General features: G+C 41.6%; 1 protein-coding gene and 1 long non-coding RNA gene across 8 annotated transcripts in view; one reads left to right on the top strand and one right to left on the bottom strand.

Annotated features, from left to right (window-relative positions):
- lrrc3c (leucine rich repeat containing 3C) overlaps positions 1-12,907 on the bottom strand; it is a 163,510-nt gene that overhangs the window by 102,145 nt on the left and 48,458 nt on the right. The gene's annotated exons all lie outside the window — the stretch shown is intronic.
- LOC116408055 lies at positions 11,278-12,012 on the top strand. The gene is made up of 3 exons (XR_004220701.1): positions 11,278-11,377; positions 11,483-11,518; positions 11,926-12,012. It is a non-coding gene; the product is annotated as an uncharacterized LOC116408055 (long non-coding RNA).

Genomic DNA, 12,907 nt, shown 5'->3' with positions numbered 1-12,907 from the left:
CTGCCGAATCTGTCCAAGGGACCCATATTGGCAGCTACTATTGGCCTGTGTATGGGAACCTTTAGCCTCTTGGTGAATACATTAACATTTGGAAATATTGATTAAAACCAAAAGGCTGCAAAACATGATCAATGAAATAAATTGTTATTATCGTGTATGTATGTGGTGCCCTATATATTGCACTTGTCATACAGACTGATCCATAAATACAGGGGTCTCTGCCCTTTGCAGCAGCCAAGCAGGAGAAGAGCTTCCCATATATAAATGATATAAGGCACAGAAATGTTTGGGCTTACTACTAATCCAACTGGAAGCCATTGAAACGTGAAGCAGTGGATAGATGAGCCAAACCTGAGGGGCAATTAGGGGGATTAGGGGGATTGGGGGGTAAATGCGGCCCCTGCAACTATAACAAACCAACTGTGACAACATTATTTTATTAACCTTTAACCTTGCCAAATGGGGCCTGACCAGTGTTATGTCCCAAATCCAAGAAGCCTGAACATCAGTGCTTTAGGGTATATTTATTGATATAGATTACAACTGGCCCTAATTATTTTGCTTTTTGTTCAGATGCTCTCCAGTTTGGAATTTCAGCAGCTATCCAGTTGCTAGGGTCGAAGTTAGCCTAGCAACCAGGCAGTGTTAAGTAAAATGTAATTGGCTGCCGGGGTCAGTGACCCCCATTTGAAAACTGGAGTCAGAAGAGAAAGGCAAATAACTCACAATCTATGGAAAATAAAAAATAAAGACAAAATGAATATTTCTCCCGGACTCCAAGATAGCAATCGGACCAGTCCCTGGGTCAACTTTGTGCTCTGGGTCGTATTCATATATAGGCACCCGAGGGCCTGTGCCTAAAGCAGCAGCCTTGGGGGGGGTGGCCCTTGGGCACCTATATATTCAATAAAGTTTATAAAAAAGGAACAAATTAAACCCCCACAGCCACTCTCAGACCTACCAGTGGGAATCCAGCAGCAGAGCTGGTGCAATAAGGGGTCCGGCACAATTTCCCCCGTGTGTGACGTCACTCGTACCAATAGTTACATAGGGTTGAAAAAAGACCATTGTCCATCAAGTTCAACCCATCCGAGTAAACCCAGCACACAACCTATACTAACCAATCTATACACTCACATACATAAACTATATATACAACCAGTAATACTAACTGTAGATATTAGTATCACAATAGCCTTGGATATTCTGCTTGTTCAAAAACTCATCCAGACCCCTCTTATAGGCATTAACAGAATCTGCCATTACCCCATCACTAGGAAGGGCATTCCCCAACCTCACTGCCCTCACCGTGAGGAACCCCCTACGCTGCTTCAAATGGAAGCTCTGTTCCTCTAATCTAAAGGGGTGACCTCTGGTGCGCTGATTGTTTTTATGGGAAAAAAGAACATCCCCCATCTGCCTATAATCCCCTCTAATGTACTTGTACAGAGTAATCATGTCCCCTCGCAAGCGCCTCTTTTCCAGAGAAAACAACCCCAACCTCGACAGTCTAACCTCATAGTTTAACTCTTCCATCCCCTTAACCAGTTTAGTTGCACGTCTCTGCACTCTCTCCAGCTCATTAATATCCTTCTTAAGGACTGGAGCCCAAAACTGCCCCCCATACTCAGGGTGAGGCCTTACCAGGGACCTATAAAGGGGCAAAATTATGTTCTCATCCCTTGAGTCAATGCCCTTTTTTATACAAGACAGCACTTTATTTGCTTTAGTAGCCACAGAATGACACTGCCTGGAATTAGACAACTTGTTATCTACAAAAACCCCTAGATCCTTCTCCATTAAGGATCCCCCCAACACACTACCATTCAGTAGATCGTTCGCGTTTATATTATTTCTACCAAAGTGCATAACTTTGCACTTCCCAATAGCCGTAGGTGTGTGTGTGATGTCCCTTCCATCAACTGGGGGTGTATTTAGGGTGCCCAGGGTGGCACCATACCTAAATACTTCCCTGTTTATACTAAGAGCCAGGGTCGGACTGGGCCACAGGGGCCCCGGGAAAAAACCCAGTGGGCCCCCGGTCCTAACCCGATCCGTGTCGAGTGCTAGGGATTGGATGGGTCATGGGGGCCCCTGTGGGGGAGTATGATGGCCACGGTGGGGGATCCGTGCCAGGCGCTGGGGGTTGGACGGGTCATGGGGGCCCCTGTGGGGCGGTATGATGGCCACGGTGGGGGCCCCTTGGGGGATCCGTGCCAGGCACTGGGGGTTGAACCGGTCATGGGGGCCCCTGCGGGGGGGTATGATTGCCATGGCTAATATACTTACACACCAGTGTGTAAGTGCCCTAAGTCTTGAGCTCTTTACAGGCAATGACACAAAAATATACCTGTTGGACCAAAACAAAAATGCATTTTATAGCATCCTCCAGTGTCTCTGTAAAGTGTGCTCTGGGCAGCTGTTGTGAAACTGAGCTTAGGGGCTGTCTCAAATTATCAAGCAGAAAATGAGGTTCGCCTGTCATATACACTGATACTACACAGCTGATTATTATACCAATTGTACTAGTTTCCGAGCTGCCATGTACAGATTACCTGAATTATATACTTATCAGCCTTATACTGTGTCATTTATGAATGACCTGTTAAAGTTTCTGCCCCTTGGGTTATACAGAAACATCGCTACAGAAGTCTGGATGTGATTGAATATAATTTTATGTAGTGTGTAGGGTTTGATTATAGTATGATATTTACATTCATTATTAGTACAAAAAAAATAAATTGGATCTTGTCTCTTATTGAGCCCTGCTAACAACACTTGTCCTACTTAGGTTTAGCCTGAGAACTAGGCATGGTGTGCCAGTGGCAAGATGGCGCCCAAAGATGCAGGCCATCACGCCGGCCTACAGACGTTTCACAGAGACAAAGCGCTGCCTGCAGTAAGTATATTGCCCCATTTACCCCACTGCTTGAATCCATCAGCTGTTCCACATTTATTTATAATGCAAAGTGACATAGCTATCAGCCTAATCCTTATATTGAAAATCAATACAAATAAATATTTCAGCTAACAACCAGAATCCTCACAAATCTAAGTAAATACATTTTATAGCAGGTAACACATATACCGATAAATTGGGCCAGTTTGGCCATTTTCCAAAGCAATGGTTGCCATATGGCCACTTATCCTCAATTTCAGTGACCAAACAACCTCGGATCTTAACTGCCGTCCCCCAGTGACCAACTTTGCAAATTTTGGGGACTCAGGCATAAAAACTGTGAGACTGACAGCATTTTACACTTCACCATTGAAAGTAAATAGGTGAAATGCTATTGGCTGTTGGTGGCTCCCCCCACTTTTTCTAACTCTGAACCGCAGTTACCAGGTGACTAGCTCTGCAGTTTGGAGACCTTAGTATTAATATTTAAAGAATGGCAGCAGTTTAAATTTAAACATATGAAGTGTATAGCTGAAATCTGATTGGTTGTTGTTGGCCCCGCCCACTTTTCTAAACTTGGAACATAGTCACCCAGTGACAAACTGTGCAAAGTTTGGGGACCCTGACATTAAACATATGAGAATGGCAGCAGTTAAAATTTCCCCACTAAAAACAATGAAAGAAATGTGATTGGCTTTTGGCGGCCCCGCCCACTATTTTTAACCTCAAGTACGAAGTCACGCAGTGACTGACTGTGCAAAGTTTGCAAACTCTGGCATCAAACCAATAAAATTCAATAGGTGAAATCTGATTGGCTGTTGGTGGCCCCGCCCACTTTTTCAAAACTAAAACTGCAGTCCTCTAGTGACCAACTGTGACAAGTTTGGGGACCCTGGGGTTAATACTGTGAAACTGGCAGCAGGTTGGATTTCCCCATTAAAAGTCCATAGGTAAAATCGGATTGGCTGTTCACAGCTCCGCCCCCTTTTGGGGATCCAACAATCATCATATTTTCATTCAGGCTGAGCCCATCACTATGTGATTCAAGTTTGGGGAGTGTAGCCTCAAAGCTGTAAGATTGGCATCAGTTTCAATTTTTCCATAAAAGTCAATGGGTAAAATTTGATTGGCTGTTGTTGGCCCCTCCCACTTTGCAGTCTTTTAAAAAAAAAAAAAAAAAAACTTGAATGCATAGTCACGCAGTGACTGACTGTGCAAAGTTTGGGAACTCTGACATCAAACCAATAAAAAATCAATAGGTGAAATTTGATTTGAAAAGTGGGTGGAGCCACCAACAGCCAATCTAAAACTGCAGTCCCCTAGTGACCAAGTGTAAAAAGTTTGGGGACCCCGGCGTTATTACTGTGAGACTGGCAGCAGGTTGGATTTCTGCCAAATCAATAGGTAAAATCTGATTGGCTGTTAAAAGCTCCGCCCACTTTTGGGCATCCAACAATCATCCTATTTTCATTCAGGCTGAGCCCATGACTGTGTGATTCACGTTTGGGGAGTGAAGTCTCAAAGCTGTAACATTGGCAGGATTTTCAATTTCCCCATTAAAGTCAATGGGTGAAATTTGATTGGCTGCTGTTGGCCCCTCCCACTTTGGGGTCATCCAACAAATGTTGCTGCTTCATTTGGGGTGACCCTATGATTATGTTATTCAAGTTTGGGGGGTGTAGCTTCAAAGCTGTAAGAGTGGCAGCAGTTTGAAAATCTTCCCTGTCAAAGTCAATGGGAAAATTGGGGGGTTCAGAGGGGGGGCGCCACAAAAAGATGGGGGGCTGGATCACTTAGAAAAGCACAAGCAAGCTTGAACTATTTGCCCCCTGTTTCCTATTGCAGCCCCGAAGGGGGAGGAGTCTGACGTTTGTACCAGTTATATGAGTCCCTAGCATTAAACTAGTAACAGCATTTACTGGTCATCTCTCAAACGTCTCATAGACTGGGGTATTAGCAGCCTGATACCCTGGGGCTTTATACCTGTGTGGCACAAATTACACTTATACAGCTATAGGACCCAATATCCAGAATGCTCGGGGCCAAGGGTATTCCGGATAAGGGGTCTTTCCCTAATTTGGATCTCAATACCTTATATCTACTAAAAAATCAATAAAACATTAATTAAACCCAATAGGAATGTTTTGCATCCAATCCAATCCAAGGATTATCTATATCTTAGTTGGGATCAATTACAAGTTACTGTTTTATTTCTACATAGAAAATTTTAAAATTCTGAATTATTTGATTAAAATGGAGTCTATGGGAGACAGACATTCCGTAATTCGGAGCTTTCTGGATATCGGGTTTCCGGATAAGGGGTCCGATACCTGTACATTGATTTTCTATGAGACAAGTGCCGATTATATTTTTTATTTCCCCTTGGAAAAACCTTTCTTTGTGATATAGGATTTATGGGGCAGAAGGTTCCGGTAGCTGCAGTATTACTGGCTACATTTCTATTATTATTATTAACATTTATTCATAAAGCGCCAACATATTCCGCAGCGCTGTACAATTCTAGGACATTGTTCTCAAGCTGCAACTTCTGATTGGTTGCTGTTCCTAGCATCTTGGGTGGCCTCTATGACATCATAATGGTTTCTCACTTGGAGCAGAAGAGCTGAGTGGGGAAGCATTGTGACATCACTAAGTGACAAGCTGTAGCAGTAACAGCCAACGGCTTCTCACTTTCTTTGGAGCCAGGAGAGGTGAGCGCATCGCTTTTGTTTTCTCTTATATATCAGTATTTTGGGGCTCACAGACACACGGTGGAAAAAACATTATATTTTTTTAAGCAAAGAAAGCTTGCTTTATAATGTATTGCATAGAGTCACTATATACCAATTGGCAATTAGCCTAGTTTGTGATCATTATGGTGTCTGGCCTTCATTTTGCCTTTTTTCCCAAAAGCAAACTGTAAGATTCCACCAAATAACACAAAAATCTTGATTTTCCTAAATAGGCAGCTATCAGTAATATAGGCCTGCGTGCCATAAATACCATTAATCCAATATTTCAGTATTCTCAGGTACATGCAGACACAATTCACCTAATATATCATTGTTTAACTAATTGTAAAACTTCCCCCCGTCCCATAGCTGGGTTAATTATGATCCCATACTTACAGAGGCAAGATAATAATAATAATTTTATATTAATCAATTATATTGGGTCTCGTCGCTTCCCCAGAAGCAAAAACCTATAGCAACCAATCTGCAGGAAGCATTTTCTGGTCAACTGTTTTTAAGCAAACGTCTTATTGGTTGCTAAGGGTTACCACTCCTGGGCAAACGTAGTGCCTTTTATTATATATGGGGGTTTGCGCTGTGTATTGAAATAGGAATGTACTACATGAATTGCACCCTAAGTTGCACAGTATTGCGCCTGTTACCATAGCAGCAGCTATCCTATAGACTGCACAATAACTAATTAGCCCAATGTTATTAAGACTAATAGACTGACAGTAGATTTTTGGTAAATTTAAATTATTTTTAAGATTTCAAACTTAGGGGCCGATTTACTAATCCACGAACGGTCCGAAGGCGTCCGAATGAATTTTTTCCTAATGATCTGTATTTTCGCGTTTTTTTTCCATCGACGTCACAACTTTTTCGTATGTCCCACGATTTTTTCGTCGCCGTCGCAACTTTTTCATATATTTTCCGCAACTTTTTGGTCGCCGTTGCGAAAGAAATCACATTGGTTTTTCCGGAATTTACTATCGCTCAATACGAGAAAATTGCGACGGCAACGAAAAAGTCGCGCAAAATACGATAAAGTCGCGACAGCAATGAAAAAGTCGCTACGGCAATGAAAAAGTCAAGACAAATACACTAATCCATGAACGGTCCGAAGGCGTCCGAATGCGTTTTTTTGTAATGATCGGTATTTTTGTGATTTTTTTTTTGTCGCCGTTGTGACTTCTTCATATGTCCTGCGATTTTTTCGTCGCCGCCGCGACTTTTTCGTATATTTTCTGTGACTTTTTGGTCGTGGTTGCGAAAAAAAACGGATTGGTTTTTCCGCCATTTACTATCGCTCAATACGAAAAAATTGCGGCGGCGATAAAAAAGTCGCGCAAAATACGATAAAGTCGTGATGGGGACGATAAAGTCGCGACAAATACAAAAAATCACAACGGCGACAAAAAAAGTCGCACAATTTTCGTTTCCAATACGTTTTTTTCCCTTTCGGGATTCGGATTCGTGGATTAGTAAATGTGCCCCTTAGTATATCATAGTGAGTACATCCCCTCTATATTATTTATGTATGATATATGTACTGTATGGTATATATGTATATTGAGCCATACATGCCCAACCCCACAGCTTGTGTCTGATACTGATTATTGCCTCCAGAATGATATGTAGCTGCCAGATAGCAATACAAGCCAACTAATAACATTACTAATATTACAGGAAAGTAATTGTACAGCAAAAATAAATTGTACCTTTTCTTCTCTCCTTATAATTTCAACCCACAGTCTAGATATTCTAGAAAGGAATGGCTCGAAGAGTTTTGAAAAATTTATTTTGTTGTTTTTTTCCCCGATTAAAGAAAAAGAAGGTAAGGCTGCAAATTCTTAGTGCTGTTTGAATGTGGAATTTAGTGATTGTGTGCGAGTGTAGGTTGTGTAGAATACGGTTACAAAGCCCCTCTGTAGGGCTAATATCCCTCCCACAAGAAACCAGCACAAGGCAAGTTCTGGGAGGGGGTCAGTCCAAAGTGTCCCGGCAAATCAATAAACCGCTAAATTCCCTCATAGCATGCATAGGGAAATATAATAACATTTGAGGGGAGGCCCCGTTTTAGATCTTGGATATACAATAGGAATTAGGCCTCTCTTGGCACAAATGAAGGGTACTACAGGTTGGCCTGGAAGTGTAGCTAGTAGGAGAGTTAGACCTGATGTAGTTTGCCTCCAACATAAGACGCCATTGGGGTAGTTCACAAGAAGGCTGTGGCCTTGACTAGATGTTTAGTGAGACAGAGTTTGATAAACCAGCCCCCTAATATATAAACCTTCTATTCATAATGACGGCATCAAGTCACTTTATAACTAACAAGTCTTAATGATACAGATTTCCATGCGGCCTATGAGTTATGTGTGCCATGACTGTAAATGGTTCTTTTATGCTGAATAACTGACCCTACTTTTTTTTCTTTAAGAAAAATAAACCTGCAACAACTCCAGTGGATGATGATGTAAGTAGGAAATAATAATAATATGATGCATTATTGGTATTTAATTAAGAATAAGCAACGCTCTTGGCAGTTGACAGTAGCAATGAGATCACATGATTTGTGTACATGCTTGCGAAGCATACTACTTACCCAAAAGTCATGATCAGTGTCACATTATAAAGAATGGGTGGCACATGGGGCATATTCTCCACTGTAATGCCCAGAGAATCACCCCAAACTACCACTGTTGCTCCCCAATCCAAGAGCTTTTTGCTTGATTTTGCATAGTATCTTTATACAAATACAGGTATAGGACCTGTTATCCAGAATGCTCGGGACCAAGGGTATTCTGGATAAGGGAGCTTTCCGTAATTTGGATCTCCATACCTTAAGTCTACTAAAAAATCAATAAAACATTAATTAAACCCAATAGGATTGTTTTGCATCCAATAAGGAATATTTATATCTTAGTTGGAATCAATTACAAGGTACTGTTTTATTATTACAGAGAAAAAGGAAATCAGTTTTAAAATTCTATATTATTTGATTAAAATTGAGTCTATGGGAGACGGGCTTTCCGTAATTCGGAGCTTTCTGGATAATGGGTTTCTGGATAAGGGATCCCATACCTGTAATATAATTAGGCAGATTATATTTTTTGCCTTACAAGAACCTAGAAACTATTGATAGCAACTGGTAAAATCTATATATTATCTATATGAAGCAACCAAGTCTAAAGCTTTTGGATTCAGCTAGATAACTAATCCTTCACAAACATTCACCAAAACACTAAATGGAATCCAAACCTGATTTTTTTTATATATATGAGCAAAAAACAAAAATATTGCATGATTGATTCGGTGCATCCCTAACAAAAAATATATTGGTGTTAATATTTCAAACTTTCATTTGTTAGATTCCCATTGAAGAATGCTTTATATTAGAGCAGAAAGATGCAGGGCAAGGAAACATTTTTCAGGTAAGCCACTAAAGGAAATGGTGAGCCGTAGTCTTACTTTTACCATCATTTTTTATTTGTTCCTTTACCCTGCTAGAAATTTCCATTTTTGAGGGTGGAAAGGACTGGAGACTTAAGGCCCCCATACATGGGCCGATAATAGCTGCCGATATGGGTCCCATGGACCGACTCGGCAGCTTATCTGCCCGTGTAGGGGCAGAAACGACTGGACTGGCCGACCGATATCTGGCCTGAAATTGGCCAGATATCGATCAGCCAGGTTAAAAGATTCAGTCGGATCAGGGGCCACATCGGCTCGTTGATGCGGTCCCCGAACCGACTGCCCCATTGCCGCATACATAATCTGATCGTTTGGCCCCAGGGCCAAACGATCGGATTTTTTTTTTTTTTAACTTCAAGCTTCCCGATATCGCCCACCCGTAGGTGGGGATATCGGGGGAAGATCCGCTCACTCGGTGATCTCGCCAAGCGAGCAGATCTTACCGTGTATGGGGACCTTTAGAAACACAGGGAACCTTATATATGTTCTTTTTTTTACCCACAAATCATAGGGCTTACATCTCATTTATGCTAGGCCTGGCTAGGACCCACTGTGAATAGAGTAGTTGGAGTTTTAGAGCTGAACCTTATGCTTTATCTGCCCTTATGAACACCTTTTACATCTCAGTGGGGCTCACATGTAATAAAGGTTGGGGATCCCTATAGTACGGTATTATCCCTATGTTTGTATGGCAAGACTTTTATCTTTCCCCATGAATCTATACACATAGCAGCAGTAGGGACAGACTAAATGGAAAGGAAATTGAGCCAGACCATTTTTATTGGGTTCGGCACTGGTTTCCATTCCCGTGGGTACCCATACCAGTTAATATATCAGTTAGTATATATATATATATATATATATATATATATATATATATATATATATACACTAATGCTTAGTGAAATGTATATTAATATCACAACCACAGTATTTCTGTTAATACTCTCTATATATAGAGCTTTAAAATCTCTTTATTCTTTCCCAAAGGATGTAGAACCTCCAGCTCAGACTCCTCCAGCTGCTAGCTGTGTAAGTACAATCCAAAGGCCTTTTAGTTACTAAAATTCCTATTTGTTTAGAAGTTAGGTGAAAGCAAGGGGGCTATTTTAGGCCACAGCTGGGCTACTGGAGGCCAGTAGGACAAATCAGACAGCAATGAATTAAAGTAGTAATGAAAACGATTTGTGTATATAAGATTGTAAGTAACACTATAACTGATATAAACTGTATATGCCCAGTCAGGCAGCATGTTATGGGTATGTGAAAGAAGGGTATGAGGGCGATCACAGTAGCCTATATTGTGCTGGGCAGTGATATTAGATTCTAAGCAAGTTTTGGAGCCCCTTCATCCACTGTCCTGTTTAAAGGCCCTGCCCCATGCATACAACTTATTATATTTCTCTTTTCTTTTAGGAGAGAGAAGCTGTAGAAGGTCCATCAGTTGAATGCGTAAGTAGAAGTGATTTACAATAGAATAATAGAATCCCTGAACTATATATTAAGCACACAATAGACATATGTATGTTTATATACAGTAATACTCTCAGTACAATCTCTAGTAGTATCTCTAGTAATGGGCTTTCTATGTATAGAGCTTAAAAATCTCTTTATTCTTTCCCAAAGGATGTAGAACCTCCAGCTCAGACTCCTCCAGCTGCTAGCTGTGTAAGTACAATCCAAAGGCCTTTTAGTTACTAGAATTCTTATTTGTTTAGAAGTTAGGAGAAAGCAAAGGGGCTATTTTAGGACACAACTGGGCTACTGCCTGCCATGCATAAAACTTATAATATTTCTCTTTTTCTTTAAGGACGGAGAAGCTGTAGAAGGTCCATCAGTTGAATGCGTAAGTAGAAGTGATTTCAGCAAATATCAATATCTATATTAAGCACGCAACAAACATGTGTGTGTTTATATACAGTAATATTCCTAGGGGCTGATTTACTAATCCACGAATCCAAAACCGAATGGGAAAAATTTGGATTGGAAAACGAACATTTTGCGTCTTTTCCGTATTGTTTGCGACTTTTTCGTAGCCGTTACGACTTGTGCGAATTGTCGCGACTTTTTCGTATTGAGCGCTCGAAAAAGTCGCAAAATACCGATTTAAAAAAAAAACGCATTCGGATGCTTTTCGGGCGTTCGTGGATTAGTAAATGTGCCCCTTAGTATGTCTAGTAATGGGCTTTCTATGTATAGAGCTTAAAAATCTCTTTATTCTTTCCCAAAGGATGTAGAACCTCCAGCTCAGACTCCTCCAGCTGCTAGCTGTGTAAGTACAATCCAAAGGCCTACAATCCAAAGGGGCTATTTTAGGACACAACTGGGCTACTGCCTGCCATGCATAAAACTTATAATATTTCTCTTTTTCTTTAAGGACGGAGAAGCTGTAGAAGGTCCATCAGTTGAATGCGTAAGTAGAAGTGTTTACATAGAAATAAGGGAATCTAATCACAAAGCGGCATGTCCGGTATTAGGGTTTGTTGGCCTGTGTGTAAGCTCCTCCGCTAGCATCTCCTCACTTGTGTGTCTGTACCCAAAGGCACCATGTCAGCCTGGGCGCAGACAAGTTTCTGTAGCAAAATTCATTTCATGTGTGTGCACCCAGGCCAACTCAGTGCCCCTAGTTGCAGACACACAAGTAAGCGAATGCCAGCACAACGGCTCATTCTGGGCCTGCAAATTATAATAGGCAAGCAGAAAATCTGTCCCGTTGGGCCGTAGCCTTATAGATATTTTGCACTCCTATATTTGCACATTTTTTTGACTGCTTTCCATCCTTTTGTGCATAAAATTGATCAGCTATTTCTACCTTTTTAGATTGAAAACACACCAGAAGCATCAGAGAAGAAAGAAGAATCTCTGGGTGTTCATGTCTTGAAGGATGAAGTATCTATGGAAATTGATGAAAATGTAAGTAGAAGAGCTTGACATAACAATTACACCTTGGGTAAAAGGGGGGGCTTGAATAGCATATCATTGCACCCCTATATTTGCACATTTTTTTGACTGCTTTCCATCCTTTTGTGCATAAAATTGATCAGCTATTTCTACCTTTTTAGACTGAAAACACACCAGAAGCATCAGAGAAGAAAGATGAATCTCTGTGTGTTCATGTCTTGAAGGATGAAGTATCTATGGAAATTGATGAAAATGTAAGTAGAAGAGCTTGACATAACAATTACACCTAGGGGCACATTTACTAACCCACGAATCCGAATTGGAAAAATTCCGATTGGAAAACGAACATTTTGCGACTTTTTCGTATTTTTTGCGATTTTTTTCGGCGCCTTTACGACTTTTCGGAAATTGTCGCGACTTTTTCGTTACCAATACGACTTGTGCGAAAAACGCGAGTTTTTCGTAGCCATTACGATTCGCTCGTATCTTGTCGCGACTTTTTCGTATTGAGCGCTCGTAAGCGGCGGGCGAAACTTTCAGACTTAGCATGATTTTGGAAGCCTCCCATAGGACTCAATGGCACCCTGCAGCTCCAACCTGGCCCAAGGAAAGTCTCCCATAGGGCTCAATGGCACTCTGCAGCTCCAACCCAGCCCAAGGAAAGTCTCCCATAGGGCTCAATGGCACCCTGCAGCTCCAACCCGGCCCAAGGAAAGTCTCCCATAGGGCTCAATGGCACTCTGCAGCTCCAACCTGGCCCAAGGAAAGTCTCCCATAGGGCTCAATGGCACTCTGCAGCTCCAACCCGGCCCAAGGAAAGTCTCCCATAGGGCTCAATGGCACCCTGCAGCTCCAACCCGGCCCAAGGAAAGTCTCCCATAGGGCTCAATGGCACTCTGCA

Source organism: Xenopus tropicalis, chromosome 10 (assembly GCF_000004195.4).
Source record: "Xenopus tropicalis strain Nigerian chromosome 10, UCB_Xtro_10.0, whole genome shotgun sequence".
NCBI lineage: Eukaryota > Metazoa > Chordata > Amphibia > Anura > Pipidae > Xenopus > Xenopus tropicalis.
The sequence above is the reverse complement of the archived record's forward strand: the minus strand, read 5'-3'. Positions and strand labels throughout refer to the sequence as shown.